Below are 13,243 nucleotides of genomic sequence, written 5' to 3'. Positions count from 1 at the left end.
TATTGAGCCCTTCTACTTTTATGACTGCTATATGTGTCTTTTTAAAACTCCTGCTTTCAACTTTCATTCCCTCCAGCTTCGGGTCGACTTCGGGGCTGTAACTTCTGGCTAACACTCCTCTTAGGACTGATTTAAGAGAACAGCCATAGCTGCAGACTCACAGCACTCCACACCCATCCCAGTGGATGAGCACTCTGTGATTTGGAGATGGCTCAACAGATGGATTAAATCCCTGTTGTCCGTGCCTCGGTGCCGACCACAGGGCAGACGTGTTTGATAAAGGTATGTCAAAACAGTTGTAAAGTTCTCAGACTAAAAAGTCCACACTGGGGGAGGGCCAAGATCATGTCAGCCTCTGAGCTGTCCCAGGCTTGGTAAAGGACTGTGTCTTCACTTGAGGTGTTAGATAGAAAGGGCAGAAGAACCACACTTTTGTATGCAATGGATGTTTTGATTCTTAGAAAAAGCCCCAGAAAAACATGCTGACTAACTGTTCTCCAGTGACCTTGCATCTAGTTTGAGTGTGTTTGTGTGTGTTGGGAGGTTGGCCATAAAGAAAGGTGGGGGCATCTATAGACGCAGAGCAGCTTAAGTTTAATTGCTTGTGGTGGCAGTCAAAGTCAATATGCTGGTCAATGGCCCGTGCCTCCCGCAGGTTCATTTCCCCATAATTACTCTACATGCGCCTGGCCAATGCATAAGTCTGTCATCATTAAAATAATAAGAATGGGTTGGGCAAGAAGGAGTGCAGGAAGAATGGAAGAACAAATGCAAAAGAAATGAATGAATCAATACTGCAGACAAGAGGTGGAGATGGCCTGGCACAGCAGAGGCACTGAATTAAGTGTTGGGCAGACGTGTGGTTTCTTTTATAAATGCATAATCATATCCATCAAATGCACACACACACACACATTAACACATACATGAATTTGCAAGGCCATTGCTAGATTTTAAGCAAACTTTTTAAGTGAACTTTTGAAACATAAAAACATCAAATGTTAAATAGAAGTAGACATCACGAAGAAAATGTCTTGAAAGGAAGGGAGGTTTTTTTGTCCAATAACTGATAAATTGAACTGATGAAATGGTTAATTTTTATAGCTTTTCAATGCCAGCTGTTAGTGGTTGTATTTTATTATTCTTTTTTTAATGCACAGTGCAAAATTCAAATGCACAGACTAACGGCCAACACAATTATGATGGCTAGTGCATCTGACAGCACATACCGAGCGACAAGGTCACGCTGAACATTGCAATATGAATAACAATTCACCAAATGTACTTTCATGCGACTGCCAAAGGCCTTTCTATCTCAAGCAAACTGAAAAACTTTTTTCTTTTTTTGTGATAATAAAGACATTTGATCAGGTTTGCTTTCTCCATTCAGCCTTTCTAATTCAGTTCATATTTTGGATCAAAATACTTGGATGGAAAGTTATTGACAGAAACGTAATAAGCATTCCCAAAGCACCAGCTCAACCCATTACGGTTTCCCTGAACCTGCTGGATTGCATGCCTAATGCGGAACAAATATAAGGTGTGTGTGTGTGTGTTTGTGTGTGGGTGTGTGTGTGTGTTTCTGCACTTGTGCACATCTGTGTATGTGAGGTGGTGTGCGTCCGCCGTGGCATGGCCATGTGTTCTACAGTTGCTGAGTGTAATCCTCGGCCTTTACCAGCTGCCCACAGGTCTTTCAAAAACGTCTCACTCAAATTAAAAACAGGTGGACACAGTTTGATTAGCTTGTTAAAACACACCTGCTACTGAAGGGCGAGGTATTACACACACACATACACACACACACACCTACGTATGCACATGTTCACACAGGCACAAAAAACTTATTGGAGCCTGTAGAGCCAAGATAATTATTATAGGAGGAAATATTGGCTGTATTAAAGGGGTTTTACAGGAAAAGACTGTGATACTAAGCTCTCTAATGCTCATGGGTGACAATTATACAAAAAGAATAGACAATATAAAGTGGACTCTGCTAGCCTCTGTGCTGTATAGTAAAAACGCTGGTTCTCTTTTAGCCTCCGTTTTTTTTAAATGTGCTTGTCATATGCTCTTTTTAGTTTTGCTGTATTACTTTCATTTCCTGGAACAAGAAGAATTTACTCCCTGAATATGAATTGTCATGCTGCTGGTATAACACTGAGAATTAAAGGGAAGGGATAAAACAAGTAACACTGACAGTCAGGACACAAATTCTATTTAGCAATACAATAAATGTGAAGGTTAATGTGAAAACTGTGTTGCTACTTGGATGAAAGCAACATGCATTAATGCAGTATCACAAACTCTGAATTCCAAGCTTCTAATATTTGGACATGTTTAACAATTTGTGTCTCATGAATACTTTTATATTATACCTTATTTATAATGAATATGAGCCCTTAAGCTTTTCTTTGGTTACCCTCGATATTCTATTTATTGCTTGAGGCAGTTTCTTATGAACTACTATTTGATTTATTTTGGATAAAATCTCACATAGTCTGTACTGGAAATGTGTAAGTTATGAGATGTAAATTTCAAAATTGTGCAGACTTTTCTTACCTAATGGAATGTAATTGGAAGTGCAGACACCAATCCTCACAATGGTGGTATTACAACACATTAATTAAACTAATAGATGGTCTAATGATTCGGTAAGTATCTCACCATTTTATGGGTGTGCTGTGATGTTCCCATTGGCTGCATTTAAAGGCACCAGAGATATTCTCTGCAAAAGCATTTTATGGTATGCCAGCAGGTTAACAGCTATTTGAAAGCCCATTGAGTCATTGTTACATTTAAACGTTCTCAAACATGAAGCGTTTTATTCCAGTGTCAGCCAGACTTCAATGACCAGTGTGTGTGTGTGTGTGTGTGTGTGTGTGTGTGTGTATGGAGGTAGCTGAACTTATACAGTATTACAGAGTAATTCCCCACCATCACCAATGGGACAAGGGCAATTGAACCCTGGCACTTTGTGTTTTAAATGCTCATTTATATATCAAATGTACCTTTCGAAGATAATAAGACACCGTAATAGATTTTTATGAAAATGCATTACATGGGAGGGAAGCTAGTGCATGTAAACCCTCTTCACTTCCCCTCGTCTCACCCTTCAACAAATCCTTTTCATGCAGCTATGCTCCGGGTCCATAAAACTTCTCCATATGAATATTTAATGTGCAACTCATGTAATGCAAATTCTACTTTGTTTTATTTTCCCTCTACCCAGTCCATTATTTTGCCCAAGTGCTGCGACATATCTCTGGACTCACTAGTGGGCGTCCAAAGGCTTTGCACAAACACACTGCCATTACCACAGAGACATGACTTAAGTATTCAAGTACACAAGGGAGAAGATATTTATGCATGGTTTAGCATTGTTTGGATGTTAATGCAGACCACATATATTAATTATCATGCAAATGGAATTTCGGGTCGTGGGAAATGAGATAAAGACTTTTCCTATCTGTGTGAAGACGCTCAGTCATCCAGGTCAGAGGATATCTACAGGTAAAAGCCAAACGCTCAAAGACTTTTACTTTTATTCTTGATGATGTTTCACCACTTTAACCTCAGAGAATTCGTCTTTTCAAGTGTCAGCTCACACGTTGCTGAAGACAAATCATTAAAGTCACACAGCCATTATGTGAGAATCATCAGGGTTACATTAATTAAAGAAATCGCTCAATATCATATGCTTTTTCACTTTCGTGCAGAGAGTTAGATGAAGAGATCATTACAACTGTCGCCAGTAGGCAATTACCTTTACTTTGCATACTGGCTAGCCTGGCTCTGTCCAAGTTAAAAAATCTACCAAAGTACAATATCACAAATTAACAATTTATTCTGTATTACATTTGTATGATGGTCCTAAAAGCCATACAGCTGCAATTTAAAGACAATAGTACAGAAATGCAGAACACAGAGGTAATTCATAAAATCAGAAGACGATCAAATACAATATTTTGTGTTGCAGCCTGTTCATTATAGCATGTTTTACCAGCATTCAGTTTTCATTTGCATTTTCATGTTTTCTTCATTTGCTGTTGTTTTGTCAATTTGTGTTTTCTTAAGCTGCATTGCATTGAGCTTTCCAGACAATTTGTTTATTATGTGCACAAACAGATATGTAAAAAGCCCCAGAGTTGACAAAATATAAATAATTTATACATTGAGGGCACATTTTTGCTTGAAATTCTACTGCATGCACTCAAATGTGGGAATGAATTGTATCATTCACACATTTGGATTAATTCATGGTAACAAGGCTATGTATTTTTCAGCTGCAGTCATGAGGTAACTCTCAAGGACTAATCAATGATACTGAACAATCAATACTGATCGTTTAACAAAGGCCACTATCCCTCTCATACTGACAAAACTGCTTTTGGTTTGTATATTTTCTAAGCTACAGTTGCATTTCATTAGCTGTGTTGCAGAATTTGTTAATGGCAAGCAGGTGAATGCAAACCGCAGAGTACACACATTTATATGCTGGTCTGCTATTATGGGCTTTGAAACAGCAGATGGGCAAAATGGTGGACCCAGGTTTGTCCAGGCCTCCAACCCTCCCCTCTCCCTCTGTGCCAGCGTTGGCTTACCAGGCTAAGAGTGCCAGGGAGCTAGCCCCTCTCTCTCCCTTGAGCTGTATCTCTGTGTGCGGTGGCAAGGGCTTGGCACGGTGATCTGTGGAGCATGGGCAGCAGAGTTCAGCGTGTGCGGTTAGTGCCCTGCGGCAAATCAGTGCTATATCCAAACCTCTGCCTGCTTTTGGCAGAAGGAGAAAAAAACATAAAAGGAGAAGAGGGAGGTGATAAGGATGGCTAGAAAAAAAATGAATTCCTTCCCCATCAGTGAAAAGCCACAAAAAAGTATAGTTTTGAGATGTTTAAACAAGACTAAGCATTTACAGCTGTGCATGCAGCTCTGACAGGCTAATGTCTGTTTTTCATCTTTAAGGTCTTAGTTTTGTGTTTCATTGTGTTTTAGTTGGTTCATCCTCTGAAGGGTGACATCACAACACAGTTTGGCACCATTTATGATACGATATTCAAAATATGTTTGACCTCTGTAACTGGCCAAAGGACATCACTGACCTGGCTACTTTCAGCCCTCGAGTCCTTTGTCATTCACTTTCAGGAACTTGTTAAAACATGCACAGACTCTACTGTAAGTCTGTTCAAGATGCCTAGCATGGCTTGACTTCAAGGTAGTAGACACTTCACACCTTGAGCCTCAGGTATTGTGTCTGTTTCTGCAAGGTGGTGTGGGAAGGCATGAACACTTTCCCTATATGAAGTTGAATGTGTCATTTATGCTTGTGTTCCCATCGTTAATTTCATCTATGGGTCTGGCATATTTTACATGAATGGATATGAGGAGAGGCATCTAGGATCTCGTTTTCTGCGTCCTATGACTTGCTGACATGGAAGGTCTCCCATGAGTTATTACTGTTATATTAGTAATAACTTGGGTATCCTAATATGCATGTATCTGCAACCTCCCCATTTCCTGCACCCTGCAAGCGCTGGGGAGCAAATCAGTTGGTCACCAGGCTCTGCCGTACAATATCTCTAACAGGGAGATGTGTGTGTGTGTGTGTGTGTGTGTGTGTGTCTATGTATGTGTGTGTTTGACAAGGGTTGGGAGGGTTGATGTGTGAAGGAGCAGGAGTATGTCTGAAATTGGATATATGCTAGTTAGCTATTCACATCACAGCACTTTGCAGAGCTTGAATAAATGACATTTGAAAAGCACGTAGCAAAGTCATATTGTTTCTTGGCTCGCTGCCATTAATAATGAGCATCTTTTGTAGTTTTAACAGGTCTGTTTTGATGTTGGTGGAGATTTAGTAACGTTTCTCTTGAAGTTCTTTTCAGCTGCCCCAAATACTGACTGAATAATGAAAAAATCATATGAAAAACATTTGTGCTCCAGTCCAATTATTCGTAAAGCGACTACAAAAAAGATGAATGCTATTTGAAGTATTTGAAGTCATTAGTGTAATGATTTAATTATTTATGAGTGCCTAGGCATAACTTGGGAAAAGCTTTCAAGATATTATTGAAATGAAATGTAAATGGTTTTTCTTCTCTGTGCATGAAAATGCCTGGAAAATAGATTTTGAGTCAGCTCTTTTTGTCTATGATGGAAAGAGAATCTAAGCTTTGTGTACATCTTCTATTGTCCTATTTTTGTCTCTTCAATTTTTTGTTCTCCTCCCTCTTCCCTCCCTATCATACCAAAGCCTGTCAGTGCTTTCTGCTGCCACTTTACTTACCATAGCACTGCGTGCATGTGTCTGTAAATGCTGCGTCTATATATCCCAAGATTAAACAAATACAAGACAAATACAATAAGCAGAAGACATTGGACAGACATGAACCTCAGCACAGTGTCACAATCCGACAGATTACATACATTTAAATGCAAAGAGAAGGAGCGTCCTTTCAATTTGCCCTGTCTCCAGCAGAGCCTTATCGCATGGACAGACACTCTGTGCTCATGCATTTCTTTGACATCATTCATTTTTGCGCGGTTGCCAGGTACTTTTATTCCTGTGATGATAGTGAACTCGCCAGTCAGCCTGTACACATGCTTATTCTTTGGTTTTCTGCCCGTTTTCACGATCTAACATGGGGCATAATCCTCTGTGTGTTTCGCTCTCGGCTCAATCATCTGGAATGACAGAATTAGAGAAGAACATGGCATAGCACAGTGCCTGCAGGGCAGAACAGTAGCCTTATAACTTTACTAGTATCTGCATGGGAGCCTTAAGACGGGTGTGTGTTTTTCTATTTCTGACTAGCTTGAAACTTCCTTTCTATCTCTCAGATATTATTATTTATTTTACACTTTTTTGCATGACAACTCATTTCCACCCCTTATACTGACAGCATTACTTACTCCATAATGCGCATTGATTGCTCAACCACCACTGTAAGTCATCCACAGCTGCTAAATCCATACATGACATGGGCTGGTGATGGAGCGATGGGGAGGTGAAGCATGATTTGTGTGGCGGTCACAGCCTGCACAGTAGAAATGACAAACAGCTTCATTTCACCATTTCCTCTTTACTCGCTGTTGTTAACTCCTTACTGTATGTGAAAATCAGATCTCTTGAATACATTTGTATTTAAGCCAAAAGACAAAAACACAGTCATCATTCTGCAGCTTACAGACACAGCATGATGGCATTTTGCAAATGTATATTTTAGCAGTTCAAAAAGTAAAAAAAATCAATATTATACGAAAAATATAAAGCATGAAGAGCTTTGTGTAAATGTATTAATACTAAAAGCACTTATAGACATTGGTGGAGGAAGTATTCAAAACACTCTAAGCCAGGTTTTGCTGCACAAGTAGAAACACCACACTATAAAAACACTCCATTTTGAGTAAGAGTCCTGCATTTAAGATGTTACTAAAGAAAGTGCAGTACTCGAAATGTAGTGAGGAAAACAACTGAAACACTGAAATAAAGTACAATGACCTCAAGGATCTGAGTGAATGTACCTACTTTCATTCACTGCTTTTAATGAAACCCGATTGATCCTTTGTTAACTTTGCTGTTACTGTTCCCAAGTTTCACAGATTCATGATGCAGCTGCCTAGAATTTGCTGGCTGGTCCATGACAGGCCCATGACAGGTCCTTGCTTATCTGAATGGAATGAATGGATATATACTGTATATGGCTGGGGGTGGCAGTTCCGAGTGGCTGGCACTGTACAGTTCCAAATCCTCAGCAAGTTTTAAAACAATAGGTCTCATACAGAAGTAAACAAAAGCCGGATTCTCATTTCTCGCCAATGACAGTCAGTCTTGTCAGCTGTTGCAACTGTTGCTTGCAGTTATCAGCTGTAGCTAGCTAATAAACACTGACTCCGTAAGTGGGTTGAAAGCTCTAGCTGATGTTCCGGACTGACTGTATGTGGAAGTATGTCTATATGATTATATGATTATTGGAAAAAAGCATACTCAAGAACACACGTAAAATAAAGGAACAGCATTGCTCTTGTATTGTAGAGTGATAAGTTATACTTCTTCGTACGGGACAGAATAAAAATAGAAAATGTAAGTGAAATGTTCTAATATAACTAACTAATGTTTAAAATAGAAAAATACAACTGGACAAGCGATGCACAGGTTAAATTTATGCTTTCTTGTTTGTACTTCCAAACTGCAAGACTCACACAAAATACTTTAAGTACGAGGACTAACTGATGAGTTTGGGAAATGAACGACTATCTAATCTAACAAGTTTGGTTGGAGTTGAATGTAAGAGCTAAAATACATGGATGCCACTCAGTGTGCGGTTGTGTGCCAGCTTCAATGTGTGCATAATGAGTGATAATGCAGTTGGTTATGCAGGGTTTAAAAGGGCTTGCTACATAAGTGTCACTGAATAATTAACTGAATAATTTAAACTTTTTTTTTATTTTAATGTGAAATGTTAAAAAACATATTTAATGCTGCATTGCACTAGCTCTGGTTTAACATAATTATTTGAATCACCAGTTGTACTTATTTTGTACACGATTGGTTGTAGTTTTTGTTGGAAGGCTGCATATCCATGCACAAAGAGTGCAAAAATCGAGGTAAGGGTCATGTTTTTGTGGTCTATGTAGCAGCTTCAGTTGGTCGTAACGGATACGCTCTGCTATGGGCATGCTACCTCATTCATGTCCAATGTATTTCACCCCTAAACATACCAAAAAAGAGAGAACTGCTGGCATTACATTCTGACATCGTAGCATCCAAGGCTGGCACCATGCAGATAGGTTCAGGGTTAGTGGCTTGAACAGGTCATTTTTAGCCGTAACCCCACAAAACAATGTAGTTAACTAAAGTAATGCTGCTTGACTTTTAAGGTAACATTGCACATAATGAAGTAGTTATGTTAATATTTGCAGTTTAAGTTAGAGGAGATAAACACAAAATGTATCCATTCCTTAAACCATTCAGCCTTTTTTAGTGAAATAATATTATTAATAAAAACACCACCCTAAAAATTCTTCCTATGAAGTTTTTTTTTTTCTTAGCAGAGCCTCATGCACATCAGCCACATGCACAGAAATTCCAAGCTTGACATGTCAGATATATAAATGAACATTGTATATGTTAAAGAAATATCTTGACATCTATATCAGTTTTTTAACACTAGGTATTGTATACTGGACTGTGTCAGTGTTGAAGACATCCACAAATTAAGTATGGGAATCTACCAGGAACACTTGATTATACAGCAAGGGGGAGTGAAAAGGTCAGGCCATTCATCACCCACATACCTGGTCATTACAGCAACACCAATGGAAACTGTGACAAATGAACCCTTCTCACTTTAATGGACTTGGTATTCTGGTATTCTGAAAGCGCACTCTAGTGCGACTCGAAGTCAACAAGCCACATATATTCACTATAGAGAACTGGAAGACTCGTAACCTCTTCAGCCAAGACCAATTACCAAGCACCTACTGAGCAACAGGAATTTGTATTGGATGACAACGTGGGAGGAAATGGATGAATAAGAGAACAAGCACTGTGTAATTACACAACCGTATAAAAGAGGCTTTGTGGAAAAAGAGCATGAGAAGAATCCATACTATGTTCCCCTGGCTTTGTGTTCTAATCTTCTGTAACTTTGTGTTTGTTTTTGTCTTCCTTGATTTCCATCTTTGTGCAATTTTACGCATGTTACTGTGTGCACTGTGTTGGATTTTGTGTGGGCGCATTTGAGAATAGGCACGTCTAATGCTTCTCAAATTGTAGAAGCACAGATCCTATTTCACCTAAATATATTCTGAAAAACTGCTGTAGTTTTGGAAACAACTCAAGCTGTTCGCACAACAGGAGTGTGTTATCAATGTGGGGACAGAGTAAAGCGGTTCCTCCAGGGACCTTGCATTTTTCCAAACTTTCCCACTGTGTTTTCCCGTTGACAGCGCTCTTTGCTCTCCGACCGAGCACCAAACACAAGAGCGAGCCCCCAGTGGCAGTAATTACTGCACCACTCAACCGAAATGACAAATGAACAAATGTCACAATACCACGGCCTGCTTGCTCCCTCTTTGCTCCAACAGTCTTACACACCCATTAGGCTTCAAAAAATCCTCTCTCTTATCCACACACACACACTCACACACAAATAATGAAAGTTTTACTGCAGGCAAGCTATCGAACAGAACAGGTGAAGGCTGTGACAGGTGTACACACACCCCTTTTTTTTTTTTTTTTGTCGCAAGAACCCGAGAGACGAAAAAGAAAGAAAAGGAGCAGGGAGGATGAGAGACTGGTAGATAGCCTGTCAGAAAGCAGGCAGCCATGTCCGTAGCAGCAGGGTCGTATGCCGAACGCTAATTACATTGATGAATGGTGCTGGCTGCAAGTCCCACTACCAGCGATTTACGGCCTCTGTGACCCTAACTATCACCATACGTGAAGGACAAAGCAGGCAGAGAGAGGAGGGAGAGAGAGGCTCTTTCTTCCAAAAAAAAAAAAAGAGAACAATTTGATGCTTGTTGACATTACCCCTCTGTATTATTACCATTTCATGGTGCCCACAAAGCTAATTGAATCTGCACTACCACCCCGCACTGAATCCTCTTTACTGCTGGCAGGGCCACCTTCATTACATTTATTTATTTTTTTTTCTTTTTGTAGCAAAGCACTTCACATTTGACACATGACTCAAACACGCACACAAGAGGGTACACATTAGCACAACTTCATTTCCAGTGTGGCTCACACTGACAAACGCGACATAATACATGTTTACTGGCTGTGTGTGTGTCAGTGTGAGTGCATGCTAGAGAAAGAGGGAGGGATAAGAAAGGGGGTGGGGTTCTCACAGGAGATAAATTCAAGCTTTTTGCTCACATCATGTAAGGGATAAGACGGCGAGAGCTGTGGATTTGTGTGCGTGCATGATTACATGTGTGGGTGAGGCAGAATGAGAAAAGAGAGCATATATTATACCGAAGATAAGAAAAGAAAAATATTCATGTATGTGTGTGTGCTTGCGCATTTCTCCATGTGCTTGCATTTTTCTATGAGCAAGAGCAGGGTGCCCTGTGATTGATTCTCCCTCTGTTTCCCACATTCGCATCATCAAAGGGAGACATGGTGATCCTGAATACAATTAAGAAGGCTCAGCCCTGACACTACTGTAATCAAACAGACCGAGGGAGAAGAAATGAGGACGTCAACTCCGGCTGCTGCATCTGCACTTTCATCTATTGCCCCTTTCCCATCCTGTCAGTTTTTTGTCGATGTGAGGGATGTGTGTACAAAAACGGTGTGGATGACAGGTCTAACTTATCAGGCCTGAGTCATCTGGCATCTCCTTTGTGCTGCACATCTAAGAAAAGCAGGGTTAAAAGACAAATATTCCATATTATTTGCTGCTTTTTCCAAAGTTAGAATAAATACATACAATATATAAACACACTACACTGCGTACATACACTACATTTTCAAATGTATGAATAAGCATCTAGACGGCTGTGTTAAAAACCCTGTTAAATATGTAAGTTATGTTGGAGCTAGAAGTGGCGACAACAGCTCACAGCAAGATATCATAGTAATGCAACACGATTTCTGCCACAGTTTTCTAGAGGTATAGCAGTCAGAAATAATAATGACTGTCAGAGTTAGTGATGGAAGTATGAGTCACTATAAACATACCTTAGAAACTGTTCTCAATACAGTCTAAAATGTGTCTTTAATCCTTAAAACATTTAAGCTATTTTTACTTTTGAACAGGAGAAAAGAGGTGCAAGTAAAAAGTAAGTAAATATTTTTTTAAGTTATTTTAGAGGACTGCAAAGAGTTGTTTGCATGCTTGGTGGTAAAATAGTGTTAGATTACAGAGGTTAGAGTTGAATGTGGTTTTTTGGCCAGATTTCTATTAAATACAGTGTTATGACAGAAGATGAGAGCGTAAGAAATCATGGAGAAGATGCCTTTCAAGTGTAGCTCTTGGTGGTGAGTGCAAAACTCTCCAATATGACACGCAGCAAAAAAAAAAAAACTCTTTTGAAAGGCATCATCACTTTGAATGAACTCTTGACTGTAATTTTGGGAGGTGTTTGAAAAGCAAACACCTCCGCTGTGATCCACTGTTAGTCTAAACTGTTCATGTCTTCACTGCAGGGGCCGACTCTCCATTTGGGCCATTCTAACATCCATCTGTGCACATGCAAACCAATTCACAGAGCACATTACAGGCTTAGACAATGAGCCGCTCAGCCTTCAACTCATCCCAAATGGCAGCATGTTTGACTTTTACTGCAAGTGAAGAATAAAATATTACTGAAAGGAAACTGATCTAAATTGGCTGCTGGAATTTAAATAAAGTACAGTACAGTTGGCACAGATGAGAAGATGTTTCATTGTTCATCCTGTTGGCCAACATTTATATATGAAAACTATAGTCTGAATAAAGTGCAGGGAAAGAAATCATTTTTTTATTTTGTAGATTGATATTGAATTATTTGCAACGTTTAGAACATTTATTTTGAAATAATTGTGTAAGACTACTGAGAGGTTTAGTAAAAGATGTTCAAATTAAGTCAATTTTTCTATCTTTCTACTGTAATTCTCAAGCTCAGAGTGAACAAAGTGTGTTTAAACCAGTCATTTTGAACCAATCTGCATTGCAGTAACACCACTGAGTTTCAGTCCAGGTAATGTGATGTTTTAACCAGCAATCTTTTCACACTGCAAACCATACCTAAAACATCGTCAGTAAGCGTGCATGTGTTGTTCAATATGATTATAGTACTTGGAAAGTAGGTTGGCATTGCTCATATTACAGATTCAGAGGCCTGTTAGATAACATAGAACTATGTATTTTCTATCACAGACCAAACACCCACAAAAAAAGACCAAGAATAACTTTGACATTTGTTTTTTTCCACTGAGGCACACAAAAAACTTTTTAGGCAACCTCCTGTTCAGCAAGTATGTGAAAACAGATATGCCTGTTTGTTTTATTCTCCTAAATCATGTTTTATTTTTATTGTGCAGTCAGGGGTACATCAATCAAACTGCTGTTGGTTTATTCATTTTATGAATGAACTTTTATCTGTTTTTGCAAGTTAACTCTTTACATACTCGCTGAACAGGAGGTTGCATAAAAAGTTTTTTGGCCTCAGTGGAAGGGTGTAGACAGCAGGTGAGTGAAGTGAGTCCTCACAAAAACACATTAATGCACTAATGTCTCTATTTATCTCAAAA

The sequence above is a fragment of the Larimichthys crocea genome, chromosome XIII (assembly GCF_000972845.2).
Source record: "Larimichthys crocea isolate SSNF chromosome XIII, L_crocea_2.0, whole genome shotgun sequence".
NCBI lineage: Eukaryota > Metazoa > Chordata > Actinopteri > Sciaenidae > Larimichthys > Larimichthys crocea.
This window is presented reverse-complemented; position numbering follows the sequence as displayed.